General features: G+C 40.3%; 1 long non-coding RNA gene across 2 annotated transcripts in view; it reads left to right on the top strand.

The window, feature by feature from the left end:
* Positions 1-14023, top strand: part of LOC125698935 (uncharacterized) — an 85344-nt gene that overhangs the window by 37920 nt on the left and 33401 nt on the right. The window lies entirely within an intron of this gene.

Here is a 14023-nt window from a genome sequence, read left to right as displayed (position 1 = left end):
TTTTACGCTGAGGCAAAAGGACTTAAAATAACCTTACAACAGACAAAGCAAAACATTCAGATAAAGCTTTCTGAGAATGACAATCAGGTGCAAATAACTTTACTCCATTCAATATTTAAACTCCTGACAGCTTTTCAAACCTCTACCAGAGCCTCAGCTCTGAGTTCCAAAGCAGACAACGAATAATACCAATCCACTGACTGGCTATCACATCCTTTCCCACCTCTTGCCCTTCTGTCATTCCGCGCATGCAAAAAAAAAGAAACAAATGCAGTAGACTCCTTTTAAGTCCTTAACTGCACAAAAATGCCAGTGCAGAACTCAATGCCTTTGTCTTTGTATTTTCTCTGTTGCAATTCCCAAATTCGGTGGTTCCCACCAGTGATAAACGTGTTCCTAACTGCTGGCAACTGGGTTTCCAAAATCAGTCTGTAGGAAAAGCCCTGAGTGATAGAGAAGGAAAACAAGCTTGTTACTGACACCTGGCTGGCATGCTGCTATGGTGCTCTGCTGCAGCTCTTCCAGAAAATAGAAGGAATTTCTTTCATCCTGTCATTTTCTCATCCAGTCTTTCAGCATCAAAGCAGAGGTAGGGCTGTCTCAGTAAAGTCTAGATTTGGCACTTAGCACAACATCATCCTAATCTTCCTTCCCTGTTAGCTGCACTGACTGCCTTTATGCATCTTCGCAACGATGATAAATGGAGTGTTGTGCATGAGGATTAACTGCAGCTATGTGAAATAACAGGAGTGAAACCAGGGAAGACACTTTTAGACTTACGCATTTTATTCTGTGTTAGTTTGAAGTTTTCAGATGTTAACAGGATTCATGAAATTTTCAAATTAATCTGTGCTTTTCTATATGTAAATTTTATTTTCAAACCTGAGTTTCATTCCAGATGAAGGGAAGTTACTGTAGTTTTATTTGTTCAAAATAAAGAAAAATGTAACATTGATATTTTTAATTTTTCAGTGTAAAATCCAGCAAGTAAAAACCTCTAGAGAGGAACAAAAAGAATTTCAGAGGAGAAATGGGATCCCAGGTCCTCACGATTATGCTTTAATGAGAGGAGGGAGGTACTTTAAGGAAGCAAAAAAGAAAATATTTCTGAATGTAAATTAAATTGCCATTGCTTTGCTGTCTTGATAACCTTATTTCCTATTTGCTCCTAGAAACACATGCAAAATACTATTCTGTGAAGATAGAAATCTTACTTACATAATCTATATTAAAAGTTGATCCTAAAGCATCTCAGCAGTTTAGACCTTTCTCAGAAACACATTTCTGTTTCACATTTGTACTGCACATTGATTTGTTATAAATATGAAATGCAATGAAACACAGCAAAGCCCTGTAATCTTTCTGAATAACTGCAGCTCCACCAGGAAAACAGACTACCCAATTTAGGTGAAAACAAGTGACAGCTTCTGGGAGAGAGAAATACAGAGCTGAGATAATAAGTTGCTGCAGATTGATGCGTGAGACATAGTACAGCATCGTTTGAACACCAGGCCAGCTTCTGTTGTAGAAATCTATAAAGCAGTTATCATTCATTTACTTGAATCAGCTGCTAACACAAAAATACTATTGAAAATAGAAAAATATAGAAAAAAATTCTTAATGTTGTGTACAACAGAATTCCCCTTCTACTCTCTAAATGGATTATAACTTTAATCTTGTACATCTGTGAAAGATTGCAGCAAAATGTTCATGCAGAGAATTTCTCTAGCTCTCAAAATCTGAAGTCCAGATGTGCTGCTGGATCTGATTCTAGCACCTTACTCAGCAGGTATTTTAACTCCTGCCTCCTGCTTTTGATCCAAGGCAGAAGGGTCTGGGGGGACATCATGTCACTGATTGGGATTGCAGAAAAAATTCTGATGGCCAAAGCAAAATTTTCTGTTCCACTCCAGAGCATAGGATGAATGCGACTGCAGGTAGTGACCATCTGTGGCAGGCTGGGAGAAATTATGAGCAAATGAAAGTTATTCAGACTGCAGACTTCTTAAAACTCAAGACAAAACTGATGGAGGAATGTATTCCAAGGAATCTTTTATAGTTTCGGTTTTAAACTCCAGCTGGTTCCCAAGACCTCAAACTTGTCCCAGCTGCAAAATTCACGGGACGTGTTTATAGCTTGATTGCTAGGCAAAACAAGATGACTCTCAGTCAAATTAATGTGGTAAATTATGATGTTGCAGAGGCTAGTTTAACATACTTTGTGGGAAATAGATACACTTGGAATCTGGAGAGGACTTTGCATTAAAATCACCCATACTTCCTTCACATTCCTAACTCTATCCCCCAGATTGCTCCCAAACTTCAATCCTGTATGAACCCATAATACATTCTAAAATAATAAAATTCAGGCGTGTCTCACTTTTCATTAGTATGAGTGTGTGTAGAGGAAATTTTGGTTATTTGTGTGCTCACTACAGTTTGAGGAGTTTTTAATGTGTCCTTCATGAGATGGCATGTCATGGTGACTGAGAAGGTATTTGCTACGCATAGTCTGTGGTCCTCAGGGAAGATGAAGCCTGTGAAGTACTGGCCTTGGTTTGTAGTTTTGCAGTAGTGAGAGGGAGCCTGTGTAACTGTAAATCTTGTGTATAAATGGGAAACATTCCTTGTATAGAAGGGCCAGAATGTACTGCTAAGCATAACTGAAATCTTAATGGTCTTATTCAAGATTCATTATTAATCTAGATGGTGTGGATCCTGGTGATTTCTCTTTCAATCTACAATTCACTTATGGCAGACTTTTTATGTTCGCTGTTACTCTTTTATGTTTCTGCTCTTTCTTTCTTCACTCACCTGCAGCTTCACATTACTGCATTTACTACATACGGTGCTTTTCCAGTAAGTTAAATAGCATTTCTTTGTTCTCCTTGTCCATCTCCAGGTCTGCATTTCTTTAACTCACTGCAGCTTACAGTCCTGGGGGTTTTGTGTGCACCAGGTCTGTTTTTCTAAAAGCCTCGTCCTGTCTCCAGTTCTCATTCCCATTACCCCATTCAAGGCCAGAATTTTTCCTCTGATAAATGAAAAAGATGTGAGAAGCAATAATCAGCTTTGTGGGAAGATGATGACAGTTAAATACAAACAGTGGAGCACCGTCTCTCAAGAAACAACTTGGAAAAGAGGAAAGAAATGAAAGAGTAGGAGGAAAGCCTGTTCAAGGATCTTCCTGTCTAGCAATAACACTGAGGAAATGTTACTCATTCATGAAAACAATCTTTCACCTAGAGATAATTGCAAACAGCATGGTGTTGCAATTTCCTTAGGTTGAATTATTTCTAATTCAAGAAGATTGCTCTGCATTTTGTCCAGTTTTCCTCTGAAGCTTGGAATAGGCAGCTTTGTTTCCTCGTGATCTCTGTTGGCACCAAAAGCGTTACTGAGTAACTGCATTCTTGAAGTCCTTTTCTCCTTTGGGTGTATGTCAGGACAGTGGGCACAGCCATACAGAGATATCTGTACAACAGTGTTAGTTCATTGTGATGTTGTCTTGCATAATTCTTCTGAAATTAGCTCTGCTTCTGATCCTTTTGCTGCCATTTAAGGCTTGCACAGATCACAACCCAGGCCCATTGCCCTGCCATTGTCAGTGTCATCCATTCGTATTTTAAGCTGTTCAAAATGAATTCTGCTGCTTCAGGTCTATGTAGTGCTTAGCACAATCAGGGATTGTTGGTAGTGCTATAGTACAAACCATTAATTAGCATTAAAGATGTTATTTGTGCTGGTATCATTCAGCAAGAGATAATGCTGTAAATAAGCTGACTACAAATAGAAAGACTTGGAAATGCTATTAGAGAATCTCATCTCTCTCTGCTTCTGGCCCACTGGCTCAGGTGCCCGGATAGCTGTGGCAGCATGCAGTGACTGGCCAGGAAAGGCCTCAGCAAAGCTTGTGGCTGGAGTGTCAGAGGACACATTCTGCCTGCACGTGTAGAGCGAGGCTCCTGTGGATTGCTGGCCCTGTGCTTGGGCTCACCCAGCAGGTGGCTGCTCCCACAGAATAATAGCAACCAAGTCTGCTTTGCTGATGGTAGGTTTTCTTTTTTCTAAAAACTGTAAAGAACATTTATCACCAGATCTGACATCAATGGTTCATACTGTGTATAGTGGGGAGTACTGCAAAGCTAAGCACATTCCTTAAAAAAACCACACAATACCAAAATAATAATAAAAGGCCCTGGTAATTTAATTTTGTTGATGGAAGAATGGCTTAACTATTTAAGCACAGGGCACAATCTTTTTTTTCCCCACATGTGTCTCTCAAAAAAGGAGGAAACTAGACAGGAAAGCATTGCCACCAGTCATTTTGCAGTGGTGGGTTTAGCAAGCAGAGAGTACCTTTGTACCTGAAATCATTAACTTAGCACTGTGTTCATGTGGATTGAGAGTGTGTGTTACCCTGATTCTCAATAGATACTTCTATTATTCACTACTAGCTCATCTAAAAAAACCATGTCATCTGCAATAATTTAATTGCAATATTTTCATTTGAATTAATTTGTAGTGTTGAGAGGAAATATTTGCATAGGAAAATCTTTGTAATTTTGACTTCAAAAATGGAATCACTCATGCATGTTGTAAGAATTAGTAAAAAATACAAATTAATACACGGTCTTCTGTATCAAACTGGCTTTTATTTTTAATTATAAATACTGCCATTCTTAGCTCTTGAATAATTATAATTTAAATCAAAATGCCTGGTGGATGCACTGAGCTTTGGGAGAACAGACATGGATCATTTTTGTTCTCTTTTAAGAGTGTAGACCAAAATTCTTGCACTCATAGCAGGAAAGGTGTTGAGAACCTAGTCACACAAGTGCAGTAGCACTTCTTATGTCTTTGGCATCACTACACCAAAACCTTCAAATGGCAAATTAAGGTTCTCGATAATCACTGTGTAGCACTGACTAAAGGAAGCAAACTGGAATTTTCCTGATCTCTAGCATACTGCAAAATAAAGGTAAGCGAGATGTTCTGCAGCATTTGGTGCCAGGAACACAAACGTGTGCAATTACTTTGCTTGTATCCACATTGTTAGATGTTTAAGGCATGTGAAATAAGAGCATAGCTAAACATTGCTATTTGGTTCAGTATAACAAGTATAACAAGGAATCAGAGCCAGTATTTGCTTAGGAGTTGATCTTGGTCATTGAATTGTTATCAGTTTGAGTGACATGAGGCATTAGAACTAGAGATGAATGTAGGTAATAATAGGATTTTTTTCTTTTTCTTGCAGAATACATGAAAGGCCATGCACTTGAGAATGCAGGAAATTTAAACATTCCCTGCTGTTCTCAGTTCTCAAGATGACCATCAGTCCTTGAGAAATAGCAACATTTGCTGCACAAGTAGTAAGTGCTCGTAAGATTGTTACCCCTAACAACTCTGCAGCTCATTTATTTGGATGCGCCTTCAGTGGGTACCTGCAGGTTAAAAATCAACACAGTTGATCCACAGATGAGGTTGCTAACTTCTGCTAATGGTAACACACTAGTGAATATGTGTGCCAGTCTAAATTTATCTGCCTGTGATGCCTAATAGCTGAGGTTTTTTTTCCATGACAACAAAACCAACCCATCCCGTTTTGTTTGTAAGCATTTACTGAAGGCACTGAGGCACAAAGGAGGGAAGATGAGGAGAAAACAAATGTCCAAAGTTGGGCTTAATTATTTTTTAGCTGTAAATCAAAACCTTTGTGTCAACACTGCATACAGTTTTTCTGGAAAGGGCAGCTGGGCTTTTAGCACTCTTTCTTCTATGAAACATTTTTTTTAAATATAAAGGATAATCAATCTAAAGCAGCACTTGTTCCATTGCTGTGTCAGAACACACTCCAAATGCTGGGGTCCCTTTGACATCCATTATGACTCCACTTCCAAGCACAGCAGGTTTTAGGAAGATAGCAAAGTGTGTATCTCTGTGATTGATAGGTGAAATACAATCTCAAGGTGTCTTCTGAGACCTAAGAGAGCTGGTGGTAACGCAGCCAGTTGGTCCTCTCCTCTCTGCAGTTGTTCCACCCACAGACGTTTGGGGTGGGCTGCCTGAGTACATCAGCGGCACTGCTTTTGTGGTGAAGGGAGGCTGCCAGGCGGTCAGTGGGCTGTGCAGGTCATGCTGTTCGACCCACTCTTGTTTGTTTGCCAGGGCTGCAGGACCCAGGGCTGCAGGCAGCTGATGGTGCATTGCTCCCAAGTCCTGTGACATTCCTTTCACTTTTGCAGTGTGTAATTAGGGGGCATTTCACCTTTCTCCTTGACCTCAAAATTCAGTTCCTTTCATGCTTACACTATTACAGGCAATGTATGATGTATCTGAGAGGAATGCTAGTTGGAAGGTGAACTCTTCCCGGTATGGAGAGGTGAGATCAGGTGATACCTGCATTTGATGCCATCTTCCTACAAACCTTTCACCAAAAAGCATGTTATTTCAGGAGAGTACTGCAGTTTCTTTCATAAATAGTTGTAAGAATGGGAATTGTGTCAAGTGAGATACCAGAAAAGCAAACATTTATGTTAGGGTGTGTTATTCTAATTTAAAATCTGGCAGCTGATCCCACTGTCTAATAGTTTTCTTTAGCAAATTTAGCTCTCTGTTTGCTCATAAGTGCACTAATTTTGAGTCCTATAAATACACACATTGTTTTTAATCAGTACAAATTTGGGTGAAAAAATTCCAGGATTCCTACAGATTTTGATAGTTCTGTGATAAAATATCAGTGATAATGAATAATTCACTCATAAGCATAATTAACATTCAATTAGAGCAAAGGAAAACCAATGAGCTATGCTCCGTGCAAAAATTTAGCAGGCAATACTAAAGTTTCCTCTTTTATCTTGCTAGCTTATGATCTGTTTATGATCTGGGAGGCACAAAAATATTGTTCTTGTATTTTGTAAACATTTTTTTTTTTCCTAAATGTGAATATATATATTTTGTATTTCTTCCAAATGTTTCTCCTGTACTTGAGAATCTGATTCCTCACTTTTGTGCTGACTGGTGCTGCACGTGGCCTCCACATGCCCAAAAATCACAGTAGGAAGAAATTTCAGAGTGATGATGACTAGCTAAGCAAGCTTGATGGCAGAGGTATTGCTGAGAGGATCAGAGGCAGAGACAAGAGCAAGGGAAGTGGAGAGAGATCTGCAGGCAACATGTCCACAGAGAGAGAAGGTCTCATAGCCCGTGTTTGATATTTCTGCAGAGGCCAACAAATGCCTGTGAGCTGTTCAGGCGCTGTTAACATGCCGTGAGATGATAGCTCTGCACATCAGAAATAGAAGAGCCATTTTTTGGCAGCAAGAATTAGTCCTTGTTTCTTGTGGCTTCACTTTTTGTTTCATAGGGAAGTTTATACCAGCTGAATTTTATTCTCCACACTCACTATTAAAAAGATGGCCAAGCACTCCTATTAGAAAAAAAAGACAAAACAAGCAAAACAGCAAACAAGTGGTAACAGCTGTAACAGCAAGTCTGGCACAGACAGAGAAAAGCAATGCAGGATCTTTAATTCCCAAAGCACATACTGTGCTATGGAGATGAATGGTGGCTCTCCAGAGAAGACTCTACTGGTAAGAAATGACATCCTGTCTGCTCATGTTCATCGCCCTCCAGTGCCAGTGCACTAAAGGGAAAACACCCCTGGTAGCATGGATACATGCATTTAGTGCTCTTGACAGAGCTGAACTTTAGCTGTATGCCATTTGTTTCTGGGCTGTCTCACGATCTTGAAGCAGCTTTGACTTAGAACAGAACTGCATCAGGTGGGTAACTGATTGTGCACAGTGGTGTTTCTTATGGCTACATCCCATCCTGTTCCCATTGTGTGTGTTGCAAACTGTCAGTGCCAGGGTTTGTGCCAGCAGTGCTGTGAGGCACCCGGGCAACTTACTGCCCTCAGATTCTTGTGCACAAGAAAAAATCCTCAGGTGCCTTCTAAATTGCAGTTATGTTGGTTTCAGTGCAAATCTGTAAGTGCTTGTCTTGTCAACCTGTGGGCTATGGACAGAAACAGCTGCAGCTGCCCGATGCCTGAGGTACCTACAGAGCACAGCACAGCACAGCCTGGCGCTGGGTAGTGGCTGCGGTTCCCAGCTGCTGTTGAACTGCAAATTCAGTATGTCCAGCCTGCATTTCTTATTTAATTTATATATATATATTTTAGTACAACAATTCTTCATAGCAACTTTAGTTCTAAAAAAAGCCAACGTAGTCTGAATACATTATTTCTTATTATTAAGTAGAATTCTTCTGAAAAAATCAAAGTCCTGAACTCAAAAGGGGGCATAGATTGATGTCTCTCATCTCTTGAAAGGCTTTCTTTAGCCTGTTAACTTTTTTAATAACCTCATAATGTTTCTTTGAACATAATCTCTCATGTCCCAAGGCAATTGTACTTAATGTTCAGCGGCAAATCGAATTTAACATGTTAAAACCACGGTCTAATCAGGTGTGTGACAGATGGGAGACAGCATAAAATACTCTAAAAGTCACAGCAATATTTTTAGAATGCATTAATATCAGTGGATATATTTTCTTGTTTGATGGGAGAAGAACATGCACCTAATTTATTTGTAACAGCTTTTCTTTTTTTACTATTTCTGGTGTGGATTCCTTCTTTGCTTCTCTTTCTCAATTTCTGCAGAAACAAACCATTGTCTATCATAAAAAAAAATTAGATATTATTTAGTCTTACCAAACCTCGTGGTGTATTTTTCAGAGAGGGAGTGGATTGGGTGATTACACTGGGCCTTGGTGTTGAGCATATTTTATCTCTCAGCGAATCCACATATAGATCATCTTTCTGGAGAAGGCTAACATCTAGATGGGCTACAGTTGCTACTTTCTTTAGCAGAATTCCTACTGCTTTCCTAAAGTCTTTTTTTTTTTTCCTGCACACTATGGGTATAATAATTAGGCTGTTAATCACCTTTAATGCTGAACTTAGGGGCTAGATTTTTGAACTCTTTTAACAATGTCTGTCAGGCAGTCTCAGAGGCTAAGCAGATGAAGAACAAACTGGTATTCCTCCAGATTGATTGTCAGAAGGAAGAAGGCACTAATTCAAGCTGAGTCACCACAAGAGTACTTCAGAGATGTTCCTAGAAAGGACAGGTTACCCTAAACGTGGGAGGTGTGCAGTAATACCAAGCCTCTACTGTTTATGTTTGGCATCAATCCTGCACGGTTTATAAGATTTGCTGTGGGATGTTGAGGGAAGAATATAGTTCTTTTTCCTGCAAACTACAAGGTTGTATAGAAGTGACTGATGGGAGAAGAAAAACTATAGGGAAGGTTTCTAGAACAGAACTGGAAGCTGGATGATGGGGCCAGTTGTAAACAGATGATGAGCACTTCTCACGTTAAGGGTACTTTTCATTTAGGTACTGATAAACTGTGTCATTTGGATTACCTTGGGCAGTCCACCATCATGTTTTGGGCTGGGAAAAGATGGCTGCACCCTGTCAGAGTAAGTAGCTTTGGCTGTAACGAGCAGATTGGTGAAATCTCCACTCTGCTATAAAGGGGCAGACAGATGGATTCTTCTGTATTGCATTCTAGCTTTGGGCCCAGGTCCTCTGACAAACACCAATGTGGCAGGGAACCCTTCCAGTACTGTGTCTGGATTGAGGTGCTGTGGATTAATACACCTCACACAGACATGGGAGGCATTATGGAAAGCTTGTAAAGTGCAGCAACTGGCAGCAAAGGCCAGTGAAATTAAGATATCCTCTCAGTCGCTCATCCTTGGCCCCAGGAACCCTTTGATCACTTCTGTAACTCAAACTCAGATTTATCATTCATAGCAGCAGTACATAAATAGAGATCGATGAAGGAACCTCTGCCCTATCTTAAAAGCTAAGGTGATTCAAAAAGTACTGTTGTTGGCTTTGTGTTTGTACAGTGCTCAAAATAATGAGGTTTTGGTCTAGCCGAGTCCCTTGGGGCTGCTCCTAGGAAGAAATGATAAACTGCAGTGACCAGATATGGACAACAGCTTTAGTAGTGAGAAATGACAGCAAAGTTAAATATGGATGACCAACTGAGCTTAATACAGTCATACAAGGTGCAATATTTTTTCCCCTATAAAATTCATGAGAACATCATCAGGGCCTGCTAGGGGAGCTTCTGCCAAGTGGGTCTCAACAAAGTCAGTTCAAATGGTGAAAGCTGTCCTCTGGACTGTCCATCTCACACCATGGGGAGACAAGCTGGCCCTCAGTCACAGGCTACAGGCTGCAAGCCACCCCACTTTCCAGCATATGTGCTTGTTACAGACTTTAAGGAAACCAAATTTTCTTCTTTTGTCTTCTCTTACTTACATCAGTCACTAAAAAAATGTACATGGCTCGTTTGAAGACTCAGCCAGTTTTGGCATTTGTACTTACACTGACAAAATGCTGGCCTGTGCAGAGCATTGGAGGAACATTGTTCTGACAGCCCATTGAGTTTTACATTTCCAAACTTTCCTGGTTAATGTAGCATGGACCACGCTCTGCTCCCCATGCCTCCCAACCCCGTGCTGACGCCATGGCCCTTGGAGCCGCTGGCAGCCTGTACACGTGCCCAAGGAGCGAGCCTCACTGCCCACACCTCTGTGCTAGGGAACTGTGCTGGGAACAGTGCTAGGAAAAGTGAAAACAAAATTCCAATGAGGCACGCTATGTCTATTTCTCCTCTAGGTGCTAAAAGGAACTTAGTGATGGGCTGATGTTCTGACAGCAGCGTGATGGTTCAGAGGTGCTCTTTTGATTTGCATTTGTACGGTAATGCAAGCTGCTAATGACACTATTCCTACAGCAATCACTTATCTCTAAAAAATGAAATTATTTCCTGAAAAGCCATCAGTAAATAAAATGACCCCCTTCCACTAGTCCTGGTTTCATAATGTTGGGGAATTCAGTTTTGTGAGATAAAGAAAATCAAAGCCAAGTGTGGAAATACAAAATGAGCCGGGCAGAAGCCTCTGGAGAAGACAGTGAGAGTTACAAAGGAAAATTAGGAGCAGAAAATAAACCACCTCATCAAATATTTAAAGTCAAGCAATACAACAGAGTGTAAAGAACTAAGAAAAAAACTTTTCTCAGCATGATTGTGGGTGCTTTCTTAATTAAAAAAGCAAACAACTTAAAAGCAACATGCACAATGTCTCGTACTGACAGAATCATAGAATCACAGTTGAACAACTTTGAATGACTGTAATTGAATATAATTAATTCCCTGACAGAAACAGCAGGTAGATTAATACCTTAGTATTCTCTAGGCTTGTTTTGCTATACTGTTTGTTAATAAGCTCACATTCTACTACTTAATTGCAGATGCTTGAATTTATGTCTTTTGCTTTTGCCAAAAAAGCCCATACAATTTCCATACATCAGTGGTTAAAGGCCAAAATATTTATCGCAGTGCACTCTAGTTTTCTCTGCTTTCCCTCACAAACTCTATAAAAAGGAGAAAAAAAGACTAATAGATTGACTTAGATACTACAGATTTGTAATAAATCTTTGTTAACAGTTTTATAAGCTGATGCACAGCTTGCTTTCTTTGTTTTCTCAGTTCAAAGTGAATGTTTTCTGTTACTTCATTTATTGCCTCAGATTGCCAGTACTCTGTTTACTCATTTATGAGTACATTATGAGTTGGAAACAAACCTTCTTTTCTAACCCATTACTCTTGTAAGAAAAGAATGCATATAGTCCATTTGACCTGAAAAAGCATCAAATTGACATGTTTTTTTTCCCCCATGTTTTTCACTGTAAGAGGACTGTCTGTGTGCTTTGCTTTGGTACTGTTATGTCAATGGCTTTACAGCAGAAGCTCCTGAGGAACAACCTGGCAAGCATGAGCTTGGCTAACTTGGGGTATTGGAAGAAATAAAACAGCACACAGTATTGTCAGACCTCAGTTACTTGCAGTCTTACCTCAGTGTGTGAGCTGTGCAACACTGCTGAATTGTGGCAGTGATGAGGCAACCTAATAATAGAAATGTAACAATTCAACAGGGATGATGGAGTAAACATGTGGTGAGCACAAACCCAGCAATAGCCATGCAGAGCTCTGCCACGAGTGAATTGTGACCGAAGATTCAGCTACGTACAAAACAACTTTTCTTTCTGAGCTTCTGCTCAGCCTGGACTTCCTGACCTCAGGATGGGACGCTGGGCTCAATCGATCACTAGGGCCGGTTTCTGGAAGTTCAGTGACTTCAGTGAAAAATGGAATAAAAGGAGTGATTTATTTTGTTTGATTGGTATGAGAAGGTTGAAGTGGAATGTTTTTTCTTCAAAATCCAAGTCTAATTGAGTAATTTTGAGGGGAATGCTGACAGGCAAGTTCTGTCCCAATACAGCCTGTTAACAGCAGGAGAAACCAGGCTGGGAAAGGTCAGCCTCATCGCCCCTAGACTAGGGGTAAACCTGTGCAAAGATCAGCACTAAAGGTCATGTGTTGCTGATGTGTGACAGTTGTAAAGAGCAGGTTAAAAATGCTGAGCTCTGTCACTTTTAGGGCAAAGTTAGTTGCCTGCAGTGTGAGCTGGTGTTTCTCTCCAATGTTTGGATTAATTATTTTGGTCATTCATTCAGTGCAATGTTTGCAGTGCAGCGCAGTGAACTGAAATGACCTAGAAATAATTCCCTAACAGAACCTGACACTCTGGCTCATATCCAGAGAGAGATTTATCATTTTACTCATAGAAGATCTTCATCAAAATGCTCCTCAGTCATTTTAGGGCAGCTGCTTCAATTCCTACTATACCAGGTAGCTTTATACACACAAGCAAATATTTGCTGCTTCCTGCTTTGGAATCTGTGTGCTCTGGGACAGACATTTTAGTTGAAAAGCTCCCACAGAGATCCACAGCATGCTTTCTGGGGAGCACAGTCCCATCAGAAGGAACTGCTCTGGCAACACCAGGACCTCAGGACTGAGCATGTGCTGCTGCATCCCACTGATGCTGATCACCCCTTGTGCTGCTCTGAAGGGAATGCTCTTTGGAAAGGCTGGTTTACAAAGAAACAGATTCCTACCTGTAGCCAAAACTACCCAGCCTGGAAACCCACTCTTCTGCTCCTCATTATTTTTTGAAACAACCCTTTTTGTATCGTTGTAATTTGCCTTCCAAAGGGTCACATTTGGAAGTGTCAGCCCGGTAACACAAGAGGAGGAGAGGCTGCTGCTTCCCCCTGTGCTGCCAGCCACAGGGCCAGCTGTGTGCACAGTCCTGGTTGCAGCTAGGCTCTGCAAGGCACAGTCAGGTGTAGAAGGAACTCTGCATTCCTTTTGCCATTTTCTACTCAGTGTTCCTTCAAAATGTTTATCAGCACCTCTTAGCTGCTTATCTCTGAAGTCATGTAAGACAGATATTCTAATAAGACTAAAGCACCATTGCTGGCAAGACACATTAATTTTTGTCCCTGTGACAATGCCTCATTCATCTTGTCCTTCTCTTAGGCAGTGTTGGACGCATTTAGCACCACCATGTACTTATGACTCACAAATAACTCACCAGATTATTTCAGCCTGCTTGACATTTAAAACGATAACTAAATATTTGCCACTAATCTTAATGTGAGACCATTTACAAATCATGAAAAAAATCAGGTATTAACTAAAAAATGGTGAATAGTGTAAGTTCTCCCACACTAACCATGTGTGTTCAAATTGCATACATGTCTATCCGAGATGGGGTTCACAAGTGGGGATTATTCATTCCCTTTGCTGTAACCTACTTGGTGAATAATGCTGTTTTAAGGCAAGCTCTTGAGCTGGAAGGATGCTAGACCTAATGACCCAAGTGTTTGGTCAGAAAATGGAACAAAAGGACACAATACAGATCTGCAGTCCTGAAAATAAATCGGATTTCTTAGAAAATAAAATAAAATTTCTCAATATCCATAAAATGTCAGCAGGAAAGAATGGCCTCAACTTGTTTGTGAGCAGAGGAAGGCATAAAAAGTCATACTTAGATCAACTTGGTAAGAAAACTAAGCTCTACAGAGTG

The sequence above is a fragment of the Lagopus muta genome, chromosome 11 (assembly GCF_023343835.1).
Source record: "Lagopus muta isolate bLagMut1 chromosome 11, bLagMut1 primary, whole genome shotgun sequence".
NCBI lineage: Eukaryota > Metazoa > Chordata > Aves > Galliformes > Phasianidae > Lagopus > Lagopus muta.
Note: the sequence above shows the minus strand (reverse complement) of the source record. Positions and strands in the feature narration are given on the sequence as shown.